The sequence below is a fragment of the Fukomys damarensis genome, unplaced genomic scaffold, assembly GCF_012274545.1.
Source record: "Fukomys damarensis isolate Sample0158 unplaced genomic scaffold, DMR_v1.0_HiC HiC_scaffold_11, whole genome shotgun sequence".
In the NCBI taxonomy this organism is placed as follows: Eukaryota; Metazoa; Chordata; class Mammalia; order Rodentia; family Bathyergidae; genus Fukomys; species Fukomys damarensis.
The window spans coordinates 18,291,865-18,305,047 of record NW_022900923.1 but is presented as its reverse complement, the minus strand read 5'-3'; the positions used below and the strand labels follow the sequence as shown (position 1 = coordinate 18,305,047).

The following is a 13,183-nucleotide window of genomic DNA, read 5'->3' as shown; positions in this document are numbered from 1 at the left end:
CAGTGGTGCCTCCACCTGCCTCGCAAACACAAGGTCCTGAGTTTGATCCCTGATACCAAAAAACAAAGCAAAACAAATAGTTTAGGTAAGCGGAAGAAAGGGAATAAAAAAGTTATCCTCCTCTATACCCACAAACTCCTGGGGAATGAGTTCTGAGATTCCATTTTCCTGCTAGGATTCACCTTAAAACCTCATAACAAAATTCTAAGTGTGGATTATTATCCCCATTTACAGATGGAGAAGTTTAAGCTTAGAAAATTGCAATAATTTGCCCAGTGTGACAAGTATTAAGTAAGAGAATCAAGGTGAGTACTCAGTGCTTGGAGTGTTGCTCCCTTTTAGAAGCCAGCTTCCATGTAAAAGCCCTTGAGACTACCTTGATACCACCATGCTGTAAGGAAACCCAGTTAACAACGTTAAGACAGAAAAGGCTCAGAAACAGGATTGAGGGACCAGATGCGTGAGGAGAGCCTGGATTCTCCAGCTACCCGTGGTATCCACTGAATGTAGATGAGTGAACGACCCCCAGCCAGTGTTGAGTACAACAGATCTAACTGGTCCAACCCTATCCTATCCTATCCTAAACTATTTTTTTTTTCAAACCCAAAAGGAGAGAGGCCTTCAGGGATCTCCCTGAAAGGAGACGAAGCAATGAAACACCAGACTGTTACATCACAGACACATCATTCCTGGAGAACCTGCTGGAACAGTGGCAATAAATGACATAGCCCTTGTAGGGCCAGGACACCCAAAGACAGAGAAGAATCTAGAGAACTGGTTCAAGCTATGGTTTTGAACAGCAAGAAAGAAAATCCAATTGAATTTCTGTCTACCCATGTCAGCGTGCGTGTGTGTGCATGCGCGCGTGTGTGCCTGTGCCTGTTGTTCTCTATGCAGACACTGCTAGAAACGTCAGACAGTACCCAAGCAGTTCCTTGTGATGAGACTACTGACTCCACAGCAAAGAAAGCCATTTTACTTCTTGTGTTCCATCTTCATAAATTTGAGAAACGGCTTAATATATTCACTCATATATGTAAAATACATTCATTAAGCATCTACTGTGTGCCGGGCACTGTTGTAGGCCCAGTGGATTCTATTACAGAAAGGGAAGACACTGGTCACGTGGAGCTCCAACCACGATGCTAGGGAGAGAGACAATACATAAAGAAACAAGTCAATTAAGTATAAAATGTGAGGAGTAATGGAAGGAATTATAAAGAAAAGTAGAGTGTGAGCCAGAGATCGGTGATAGAGCGGGAAGGGGATGAGGAGGGCAGAGAGCAGTGTCTATGATCTGAGCCATTGGCCCTTGGCTGCTGCGTGAAAAGCAGATTCCAGAGGTGAAGATGCAGCAGCAAAGCGGGCTGGGAGGTTATTGTAAGTGTCCAGAGGAGAGGCAACAGTGGCTAGACCATGAGCAGTAAGACGTGATAAGATGTGGGATGCATTTGAAGGTGGAACACCTCGGTGATATACCCATACTCATTATTCAAATTGAGTCCTCAGCTCTGAGTTGGGAGGATTTCCGCTTTGTAAATCTGTGGAGCTGGGTACTCCATCAACACCCTGGGAAGTGATGTTTGGCATCCAAGCCCACCCACTGAGTGCAGAAAGACCCAGATCACCAGGACAGTATGAGGGTGAGGAGATGAGCGGGTGTTGTTTGGTTCAAAAGAAAATCTCCACATGACAATGCACTGGAGCTGCCTTGTGCTCCCCTGCTTAGGTGGACAGAGCAGGGACTTACCAGTCAGTCATGTAGCTCTCTGTTGAGTTTGTTTTCTTGGCCATGTTGGAGGAGATCTTAGTTTTCTGACCTGTTCCTTGAAGAGCAATAGAATTAAGCTTTTCATAGCCTGACACATATTCCCTGATATACAGAGATGGTTTCTAACAAAGACAAAGGAGAATTAATTGGCACAAAAAACTCAGGGTCTTCTGGGAAGGAAGTAGCCTTGATTGCTACAGAATTTCTCTCAAGATTAAATGCATGCTTGCAATCCCACACTCCTAAGATGGTGCAGAAGGAGGATCAAAAGTTTGAGCCCAGCCTGGGCAACTCAGTGACTTAATAAGACACCAGTCTCAAAAATAAAAAAACTTGAAAAGGGGCTGGGACCATCACGCAGTGCAAAGGCCCTGGATTCAATTCCCAGTATTACAAAGAAAAAAGAGAGATTTAAAATGAGGAAAGCAGGAGAAGCCTCGATCATATTTTGTGGTTAGGAAAAGTTTCCCAGGGGCACAAAGAAAAGAAGGGCAGAAGGACATCGTGCTGGGGCCCAGGGTCTTCACCTGAGCCTGAGGTCTGCAAAGTGTGATGGTTGACTGACTGTGTCAATTTGAGAAGTTTGGTCAAGAGAAACTTAGCTAAATGGGCTCAGCAATTCCATGCTCTAAAGTGTAGAAGATCCACTCGAGCCTGGCTCTTTCACATCCGAGGGTGTGGAGGACTTACACTAGGGCTGCTTCATGCCTGACTGTCACAAAGGGAAAATGAGGGAGGACGTGGCTGCTTCTGTTCCTTCCAAGGAGCTCCCGTCTTTGCCTTGGCAGCCATCTCCTGCCTTCTAGAGCACTCTTTGGCCTTCCATTGCAGACCAGTGGCCTCTTGATATGGACTCATATGGGACACTGCAGTAAGCTCCAGATCTCTGACTAAATCCTCCTATCTCCAGTATGCAGACGATCCTCTGTACTCTCCCTCATATGACTCTGTGGGTGGCCAATGTAAATCAATCTCGTAAATTCTTCTGTATTTTTATATCTTGTGTTATATCTGTTTCTGTAGCAAACACTGACTGATGCACAGGGCTAGGTCAGTTCTGGGACAGCAGGTAGCTGAGGCTGCAGGAGCCTCAGAGTGTGGCCAACAGGACTCATGGCAGTGCTTTGGGAACCAGACTCTAGAATGAGAGAGTGAACTGGAGAGCTGTAACCTTGGAGCTGAGTGTGGGTTCAGGAGTAGTGAGAAGGCTGTAGACCTGAGAGGACATCACAGGATTGGTGAGGAGTTTTCAACAGTGACACCATGTGGCAGTCAAAAAACCAAACAGCACTGATCAGACCCTGATTTGTCACCTACTGGTTAGATGCAGGACAGGCTGCCTTTGGCCTGGGGGGGCCCATTGGTCACAGACAATGAAAGAGAGAAAGGTTTCAAGTGAGCCCTAGGACCTCCTGCAGACAAAGCCAGATGAGGACCCTAGTGATTCACTGATGGAACCAAGGCCAATGACCATGTATATGGTGCATCAGGTGTGTGCTAAGTGGCACATTAAGGCACCTTTTCCCTTCTACTTTACTACCTTACTCCCTCATGCTCAGGAAAATGAGGCACTGGCTGTCTTCACTGGTAGGACAATGGTTGTTTTTATTTAAATTATATTCTACAAAGTTTTCACATACTTTACTTTTTCAAAAAGAAAAAAGGAAACCAAATATAAAAAAAATATTTTCACCACAGCCCTCACCCTGATAAACAAGTGCCTCTGTGGTTGACACCACAAACCTATAACCAAAGGTGAATTCCTTTGTGCGCTTTTCTGGCATCTGTGGTGGCTGGAGTGGTGAGCACCAGGCCAGGAAGCAGTCAGCACCTGCGCTCCCCTCCACCAGAGGCCTGGACAGCCTGCCCTCTCAGTTTACCCACTGCAGCACAGGTCAAAGGCCGGGCCCTCCCCTGTAACTGACCAGGGCTCCCTGGCAGTTCAGAGGGAAGTGACAATGGCGACACTGGAGAGCTGGCCACTCTCCCTCTGGGGTAGGAATTTTCCATGTAGGTGTTCAAGCCACACTTGTGTGCTCTGTAGTGTTTCGCTTTGGAATCACGCATCACACCCACACAACAACAAACACACCCTGGCTCATGTGATTTGCATGCCACCACCTCTCCTCTGGGACCTCACTGTCACAAACATTCTGTGCTATGCTCACATGACCTCTCTAAACTGCAGGGCACCGAAAGGTGACAGCTGGAACTCTCTGCTTTCACCAAGCCTCCAATCCAGAGGTGACTCCAGAGACAGAGAGCCTGACACGAGGCAGAATATACCAAGAATTAAAAGAGAGATGAGTGGAAAACTCACAACTGACTTCCTCCACTCCTGCCAGAATTTCTTCTATCAGCTGTCAAGTGAGTCTTTTGCATCCATTTCTACTTCTTCCTTTGCAACAGTCCAGTCCTCATCCAATTCTTACCAAAAAGTTTGCATCAGTGTCTGGACTCCTTTCATCCCATCCTTCATACATTGACAGAAGGATTTTTCAAAGATCTGTGTTTTCCTCCTCCACTTCTTTAAAAGACCCAGTCACCCCCATTACCTTCCATAGGCATTATAAACTCTTCAGCATGGGATTTGATGCACTTGTCAAGGTAAATATAATCTAAATTTTCCAACTGAGGTCTCTCTATAGTTTTTTATTTCTTCCCTGTAGCCCCCAGAAAGCCCCTAATGGCCATCGGTTGCCCTCTACACACACACACACACACCCCAACTCTGACAAGGCTAGAGTAACATTTCTCAAGCACAACTCATCCTGGAATATTGTTCTTCTTGATCTCTGCCTGTTAAACTCTATTCACTTTTCAAGATACTATTTAACTGAGCCTTAAGAGTGACTAGAATAGAGCCTTCTTCAGACTGTACATCAGAAGTACGTCCCTTCCATCTTCTTGAGTGCACTCATTATGTTACACCTTGACATCGTCAACTTAAACTTTAAGCTCCCAGAAAACAAATGTCATACGTCTTCCCCCTGTGTATCCCCCAGAGCACTGGGCATTGTACACAGCAAACTTGTTTACTACTCATCGAATCAAGAAGCAAGTCATCCTCATCTTGTTTGCAATGCAAAAAATAATGGTTAAGAATCACTATGGCTCAGAGAAGAGTTTACAGTTTCTAGATGGCTGTGAACTACTAACTGATCCAAGGATTGATATCCTAATATGAATCTTTATAATCTAATTTTGAGCAGGGAATTTATTTACATCTCTCTCTCTCTCTCTCTCTCTCTCTCTCTCTCTGCCCTCTATGTTCAGTCCTCCCCTTATCTTGGGGGATGCATCCAAGATCCTCAAGAAGTGGCAGAAAGTACTGATATTCAGGATAGTACTGATTTCTAAATCCTATGCATACAATATTTCCCTATATATACATATCCATTCTAAAGTTTAATTTATAAAGTAGGCATAGTAAGAATTAACAACAATAACTAAAAATAGAATGATTATAATAACATATTGTAATAAAAGTTGTATAATACTATGAATTATTTATTTCTGGAATTTTCCATTTAACATTTTCAGATTGTGGTTGATTGTGGATAACTAAAACATGGAAAGTGAAACTGTGGCTAAGTGGCTACTTTGTATATATTATAGATCCCACTGGTACTGTTTTCCCTAGAAAATCCCAACTAATTGAGCTTCAGTAGCCCCGAAGACTGTGGCATTCCTGCCAGTGTCAAAGGTTTGGTCTTAGTAGATGCAGAGTGACAGTGCAGTAGCACATCTGTTCATACAGGAACACATTTTCACAAGCTCCAACAGTTCTCCCGTATGGAAGGACATCTGTTAATGTGACACTCAATCCTTCCCACCCCTGCTGAACTTTGAAGTTGATTTGTCCCCTGTTCAGAACTGGGAGCAGAAGACACAAGGCCATGAATGTATCTTAACTTGATAGCTTCTGAAGTATACTTCTCTGAGGATGAAAGAGCTGAGGTGGCCTTGAAGTTGTGGGGCACAATCCCTCCTGGTACTGAGGAGGATTGTTACACTTGTTTCTATCTTATAGGAGGTTATGAGGAGCAAATAAGAACATGCATGTGAGGTTTCTGTAAAGCCCATCTCAGCCTATGAATGAGAAGTGGATTGTTATCCTACTGGTATATCCCAGAAGCATCCCCATCAAGCTCCATCCAAGTATTTGTGGGAGTCCTCAAGACCTGCCGCATGTGTGCTCCCCCAACCTTGGGAGCAGCTGCCAGGTGACTCCTCAACATCCCCCATCATCTACCAAGGGTTCAGGTAACCCTGGGAAGATGTGGAGGAGACTGTTTTCCTCCCTGTGTGGTGTTACGCAGAGATGCTCTCAACTCTGAGTTTCCTCCTGCAATTAATCTTCACTTTCCTTAAGGGTATCAGAACTGGGGGACCTAGGAGAGGGACCCTCTCCATCTCCCTCCATCTCTCTCCTTTATTTGTCCACGAAGAGGAAGAGAGATGAGGGGTGACATGAGGAGGAAGGCATGGCAAGAATCATCCCAGGGATATTTTTCCTCCTCTGCTCAACTATTTTGTACAATGCATTACAGAATGTTAGGAACTCTGGGTTTTTACCCTGTGCTTATGCCCTCACCTCCTTTAGAAAGAAGGAAAACATCCCAGCACGGAGCACCCATCCCACAGTAAGCTTTTACTCACAGGCCGTCAGTTTCTGTGGGCCAGACCAGGAGGACACCGAGCAAGTAAGATGCTGCAGTGCCTGCAGCTGCCTCTTCAGCTTTCTCCGAGAGAGACCACGTCCTTGACAGCAGAGCAGTCCCAGCCCTGGCTTCCGCCTCCCACTCGAGACAGTCTCTGCTGTCTGCCAGCCAGCGCGTGCCAGCTGGTTTCCCTCTCTGCAGGTCATTCCCTAGGGAGCGGAGCGACGGAGGAAGACTGGGGAGGAGAGGGCTGTCTACAAAAGGGTCACAAAGGGCTTTTTTCTTTTCCAAAAAAGGACTGAGCCCGCAGAGCCTGGGAATTCCCCTCACATGCCAGTTGTGTGGAGGACAGGGCGGAGGGATGCGATCAGTTTGGCACTGATAGTCCCTCATCTGGACCATGGAGGCCTCTGACACCGTCTCATCCCCTGATGCTGTATGTGGCAAATGCTGTTGAAAGAGCAATAATACACAGTAAGACCGGCCCGTACTTGCCCTTGCCTTATGTTCACATTTTTTCCCACAAAATGTTTTGTTCCAGAAATGTAATAGTTAGTGCTGCAGTACTCCCACCCAATGTATCAAAATGTCTTGTAACTGTTTGAACTGTGCAACTTTTCAAGAGTGTTCTGCTAGCTCTTCCCTCTTGCAGGAATGTTCCATTATCTCGGCCCCTCCGCTTCTGTGAGCAAGCTCACCAGTATGTGTTTCAGGATGTTCTGTAACTCCACCCGCCTGCTTCAATGAGCACGGGCGCCTACTGCCTAGATCCCTGTATAAGGAGGCTCCCATTTCTGGTGAAGCGCTCAGGCTTCAGAGTATGAATGCCTCTGAGCCGCTAGCATAATAGAAGGTTTTTCTCCAACTTTTTGAGTGTCCTTCAGATTCTCAAATCTTCAAATTTCGATAGCTGCAATTCAGACCTATAACACTGAGCTGTACCACTTGGCTGTGCCTCAGAGCTGTGGCACTTCGCTGTGACTCTCAGATGTAGCGCTCGGCTATAGCCCTGAGCTGTTCCACTTTCCCACAATAGCATGACTTCAAATTCCTAAGGAAAGAGGGTTTGGCAAGCAGGGCCTCGCTCCGCAGGAGCCAAGATCACACCTGGAGACATATCTGAGAGGACACTGTCTCAAGGGGAACTGAAAGGTGCCCAAGGGAGTCCAGAGGACCCTGGTACCAGGAGGCTGTCGATGTGAGGTTCGGTGCTACCTTTTCTCCACACTCTTTCCATCTGTATTCCCTACTTTGACAAAAACAAAAGGTTAAGTACTAAAAGTAACAGGAATGACTTTTAGTCCACAGACTTGGTTACATAGTAAGTGCATTATGACTTCATGCCCGTTTGGTTGACTATACTCTGACACCAAGACTCCCTACTCTCAGTCTTGTGGAAAATCCAGTCCAGTCGTTGAAGTACCCCTTACAGCTGTGCAACGGGCACTGGAGATGCTGACAATATGAAATATTCAGCTAGGCGCCTCAAGCCTTGCAACTGGTTACTGCATGGTACCTGCCACATGATCCCCTCGACTCTAACCTCTCTGAGTCTTCTGCCCTTAGAGAAGACTGGGAGCCTATTTCCTTGTAGCCACAGTGTCTATCTTCCTATGTGCCCTCCAGCCTCCCCAAATCTTACCAGCTCCCCAGAGACAGTATTAGAGAGTAGACAGGGGCTCCTACTCTGGAGATGCTCTGTCCACTGAGAAAAAGGATTTCCCTCCTCTCCTTTCTCACCACTTTCTCCTCAACAGTCCTAGCCTCTCTAGGTCCGCCCTCAGAGTATCCCCAGTGAGTTTAGGGTAGTGACCCCCAAACTAAAAGCTGGCAGGATGCATAGTCTGACAGAAACCATTCATTTGACCTATTCAATATTTTAATTTTTCCAATAAGGTGCCACATTGGGAAATGATACTTAAAATATGAATTTTTGGCTTTTCTCCAAAACCCAGAAAATATACTGATGGGATCTGAGCTGTCCATCATTCAGCAAATATTTTTGAGCAATGTTATGTGCCAGAAGAGAATCTTATAGGCCCCAGAGCTATAACGGTCACAAGGTAGATAAGGTTCTTGTTTTCCTGGAGTTTACCTTCCATTTTATGTTGAAGGGGTAGAAGCAGACGCATCTGGAGAATGCTGGGGGAGGCTGCACCACATGGAAAACAGTAATAAACAAATTAATAAACAAGATACTTTCAGAGGGTGATGAACAATGGGAAACAGATTTAGCAGGTGAGAGGAGGGAAAGATTGAGAGAGTGCTGTTTAGACTGAGCACTCAGTGCTCGCTTCGGCAGCACATATACTAAAATTAGACTGAGCGTTCAGAGAAGCTTCTCTACAGAGGTGTCATTAAAGCTGGGGTTGGAATGACAAATCCATCCTGGAGCATGAGGATGTATGAGAAGATCTTGCCAGACAGGGGGGTCACCAGTGTCAGCAACCATACCTTGGATGCAAACTTCACTCCTCAGAGCAAAGGACAAAGGGCCATTGGACCCATTGCAGAGTTGGGGATTGGGATTTAATTCAAATTAGAAAAGGGAATATGTTCCTGCAGAGGAGTTGAGCAAATCCCGGAGCAATGCACCAGGCTGGGGGATAAGGAGAGAGATAGCCAGGGAGGGACACTAACCCACCCCCAGAAGCATGGCCAGGGGTCTCTGAGCACTGGAGGCTGCTCTGCTGTATTAAGCTTCCTTTTTCTGGTTTATGAATCTCTTATGGTTGCATCAGGTCCTCTATAAAATGTGTGAAGTAAGAGCAGGCTTACTGAGAAGGCCTAGGTCTTGTCTGGGAAACCTAGAGCAAAGGGCACTCTAGAAAAGTGCTTAGAACAAGGCTAGAGCTGGTCAGCAGAGCCATCTGAGTCAGTCCTGACTGCAGGAAACCGAGGTGGCATGTGGAATTTGTGGACTTTCTCAAACACCCAGTAAGGGGCAGGATTCCTGAGCATGGCAGTGGGCAGCTCAGATGCCAACTCTGGACAGTGAGAGCTGGATCTGCAGAGCCTCTTGAAGGAGAAGCAGAGCCAAACACACAGGTGGAATTTAAGTCATATTCGGAAGACTGCAATTGGATCTCTAAACAAAAGACAAAGGCTTCTTTTAAGAACTTCCTGTGCTAAGTTATTTCAAAGCTGTGATAACCAAGTTCCTGAAAACCCTGACTGGCATGGTCACGTGTCCCCTCTCTGACTTGGCAGCCTCGGTCTTCCTGCAGTTTGCAGGACGGAAGGGCCTCTGCATCCCAGCTTCCCTGACTCAAGGCCAAGGATGAGACTCAAGTGACAGACAGGGGAGTCGCTCAGCAAGTCCCTGAGAGGCTGGGCGCAGAAACCGGGAAGGGCAGGATGACTTTCCAGCCTACCCCATCATTGCCTACTCATGGATTTCACAGACCTTGTCCTAACAGATAGATTCCTGCTCTCATGGAGCTTTCACTCTGACAGGAAATGACAGCTAATAAAAGGTAAAACGCAGTAAAGTCAAACACCATGGTAGAAGGTTATAAATACTTTAGAAAGAAAATGTAGAACGAGATAAGGGAAATTAAGGTATTTGGAAGAAGGCCAGTGGCACTTTTCATAACAGGTCAGAGGTGACAGTTTGCCTTCTGCATTTTAAAAACACCACAGAGAACCAGGAGTGGCACAGCACACCTCTAGTCCCAGCACTTGGGAGGCTGAAGCAGGGAGATCGCTGCCTGAACTACATGGCAAGGCCCTGTCTCAAACAACAAAACAAATAAAAAACCAAGACAAGACAAAAGAACTGCAAGACCAGTGTGTCAGAGGGAGCTCGGGATAAAGTAGGCGATGACGTGAAGAGAAAACAGGGACCAAGTCACACGGGGCCTCACAAAGCACTGCCAGAACTTCTAATCTACCACCTGGAACAGAAATGCCCGTGAGCTTGGTTAGCACAGGGCCTGCCCATTTTCATCTCTGCACTCCCAGTACCGGGCACACTTTCTGCACCTAACAGATGCCTGTCGTGTGGATCACTGCGAGTGGAGTACACTCATTACGATGCCCCAGCATGTGTCAGGGCTCAGCGGTTACCAGGGGAGCCTGCTCCCCACCCCATGCTTCCTCCACCACCACCACCCGCCCGCATCTCTGACACAGTCACCCTCAGACCGATGCCGTCACCACTCAAAGGTGACTCCCTCACCCACCCCACAGGGCAACGCACCAGTCTCCAGAGGCCGTTGTTTATACCAGATCCTTGGAGACAAGGGCTGGCGACGCAGGCCAGTGTGACCACATCCAATAAGCCACACGTCAGTTTGTCTTCAGGACCCGCAGCCCTGACCGCAGCCTGTGGCTGAGCATCAGCTCCCCCTCTCCTCCTCACAGAGTCCAGTCACAGAGCATCACGATTTCCTGGGGAAGGAATGCCTGCAGGGTTGAAACAAGCGCATGACACACTAATAAGCAAGGGAGCGGGCTACTCATTCTATTTCCCTTATCGTTGCTAGAGTGGTTTGTTTTGTTTGTTTTGTCTTTGAGAAAAGTGCGCGCTCTACAGCCCAGAACTTGCAATCCTCCTGCCTCAGCCTCTAGAGCCCCGGGATCACAGGTGTGTGCTATCGCCCCATCTTCATTCCATTTTCAATTGAGACAGTACAAGGCAGCATTTTAAATGTGTCCTAGGGCCTAACCCTGTCTGCCAACAACTGAAAGAAGAAACCATTGTTCCTCTCTCCCCCACTCTCCCCCACCCCACACTAACACACACCCGACAGGGCCCCCCACTCCTGTGAGAGACCAGGATTCAGCCCAGGAGTGGATATTCTTTTTTGTAAAAGATTTTTAAAGTTAAATTTCTTTGTACCAGATACATAAAACTGTACCTATTAAGGGGATACCAAGTGATATTTGAATACGTGTATATACTGTATAATGTTCCAAACAGGTTAAACATCTTTTCCTCATTCATCACCTCTCTGTGGTAAAAGCATTCAAAATCCTCTCTTCTAGCTTTTGGAAATGCACAGTACATTATTGTTATCTGTGGTCACCCTGCAGTGCAATAGCACATCAGAGCTGCTTAATCCCATCTGACTGTGGTTAATACCCAGAGATCAACCTCCATCCCTCCCTGTGCTGCTCCACTCTCCCCAGCCTTCACTGTGCCAGTGAAAAATCAGAGTGGCCTGTCTGAGCCCCAGGGCTGTCACACCTGGGGACTGGCTATGACTAAACTAGGACTCTTGTAATGAAGCTTTGCAAATGCTTTTCAAGTTATCAGTCTCCCACAAAATTTGAATTGGACTCTCAGGTGCATTAGCCTCTTCCCTCCCCGCATTTACTAAACGTGCATTTGCATGCTCCTCAGGGACTCCTTCCTGGGCAGTTGCCATCTCACAGGACTACGAAAAGGCCAGCACCTGCAAACCATGTCAGGTCACAGTGCCTGTGAGCCCAGTCACAGGAGGACAGATGGAAATGAGAAGAAAATGGTTCCGAAAAGTAAACGCTTTGTGGCGGACGTTACTCAGAGGTCAGCAAAGGTCATTATGCTCCTTAAAATATACATCTGTTTGGCTCAAACTCCCATTGTCTGTCCTAGAAAAAAAATCCAAAAGCCGGCCTTGAGATTTCTGCAAATTGCAAGGGAATCTCTACTCTTTTCGCACCTCTGGCTCCAATTTCCCGCCCTCACCAAATTCTTATTGTCTGCTCTCCATAACTCTGCACCTTTTTCCTCCAGCCCAATCCTCTCACCTAAAAGCAATCATTTCTACAAGCGCTGAACGTTAGCAGAATTTTTATTGATGGTTTGTAGGTCATGAGGGATGGGTTACATTTTCTCACCACACAGCAAACAACCTAACATCTGATAGTAGCTGCCCCATTTCTTGAACATCCTCTAGGGACTCCATGCCTTGCTATGGAACAAGCTGGCTCCTCTCTCCCTCTCTCCCCCAGGATTTGTTCCCACTTCTCTCACAGCAGGATAGCTCTCTCCCTTGCTCTGCACCTCGGAAGCCTACCTAGGCAGGCTATGCAAGTATAATCCTTTGGGCCTTTAGAAGTACCAGCTTTCAAAGAAAGCTCCTGTAAATGGTGGTCCCTTTCCTTTGTTTCACTGACATTATCATAATTTTAATTCATTTCAGAGCAGAAGACTCATTTCACTTTACAAGCTCACTCCCACTGATGTGTAGCATCCTCTGCCCTGTGTCCTCTAGGCTGTAAGCATCCAGATACATTCACATTTAATACTATGAATACCCATACCGCACCTCCCTACCTCCAAAACAGCATTACAGCTGCATCTCACAAGTCACCGGAGACATCACTGCACACTAACTGCTGTAAATGCCCCCGCCACAAGTGATCTAAGCCAAGAAGGCTTAACCTGGGGTTGTGGACGCCCTGAGGAAGTTAGTACTACTGCAAGATATCTGTGGGTCTCCTAAAACTGCATGTATCTGTGTGCCTATTTTCAAGGAGAAGGTTTATTGCTGGAATACAACGTTAACAGGCATCTCCAACCCTGTCCTCAACCCAGAAAGGTTCTAACTACTGTCCGGTAGCCAGTGAACAAGATCACTCTGAGCTCTGTATAAACAATGCAGCCCAGATGGCAAGGTAGCCTTAAACCAGGCCATTGCTTAATTGGCAATTTGGGAGATAGAAGAAATGATTATGAAAAGAATTAAATATTCAAAAATACCTGCTTGGGAGTTAAGAAAATCAACAGGGGTTAACAGCAAAGAAAATAAAGACAAAA

The 13,183-nt window shown here is 46.5% G+C and overlaps 1 long non-coding RNA gene across 1 annotated transcript in view; it reads right to left on the bottom strand.

The window, feature by feature from the left end:
- Positions 1–6,630, bottom strand: part of LOC104866338 — a 79,266-nt gene extending 72,636 nt beyond the window's left edge. The window contains exon 1 of the long non-coding RNA XR_781418.1: positions 6,434–6,630. This is a non-coding gene — a long non-coding RNA (uncharacterized LOC104866338). The remainder of the gene's footprint in view (positions 1–6,433) is intronic.
- Positions 6,631–13,183: the final 6,553 nt, after the last annotated feature.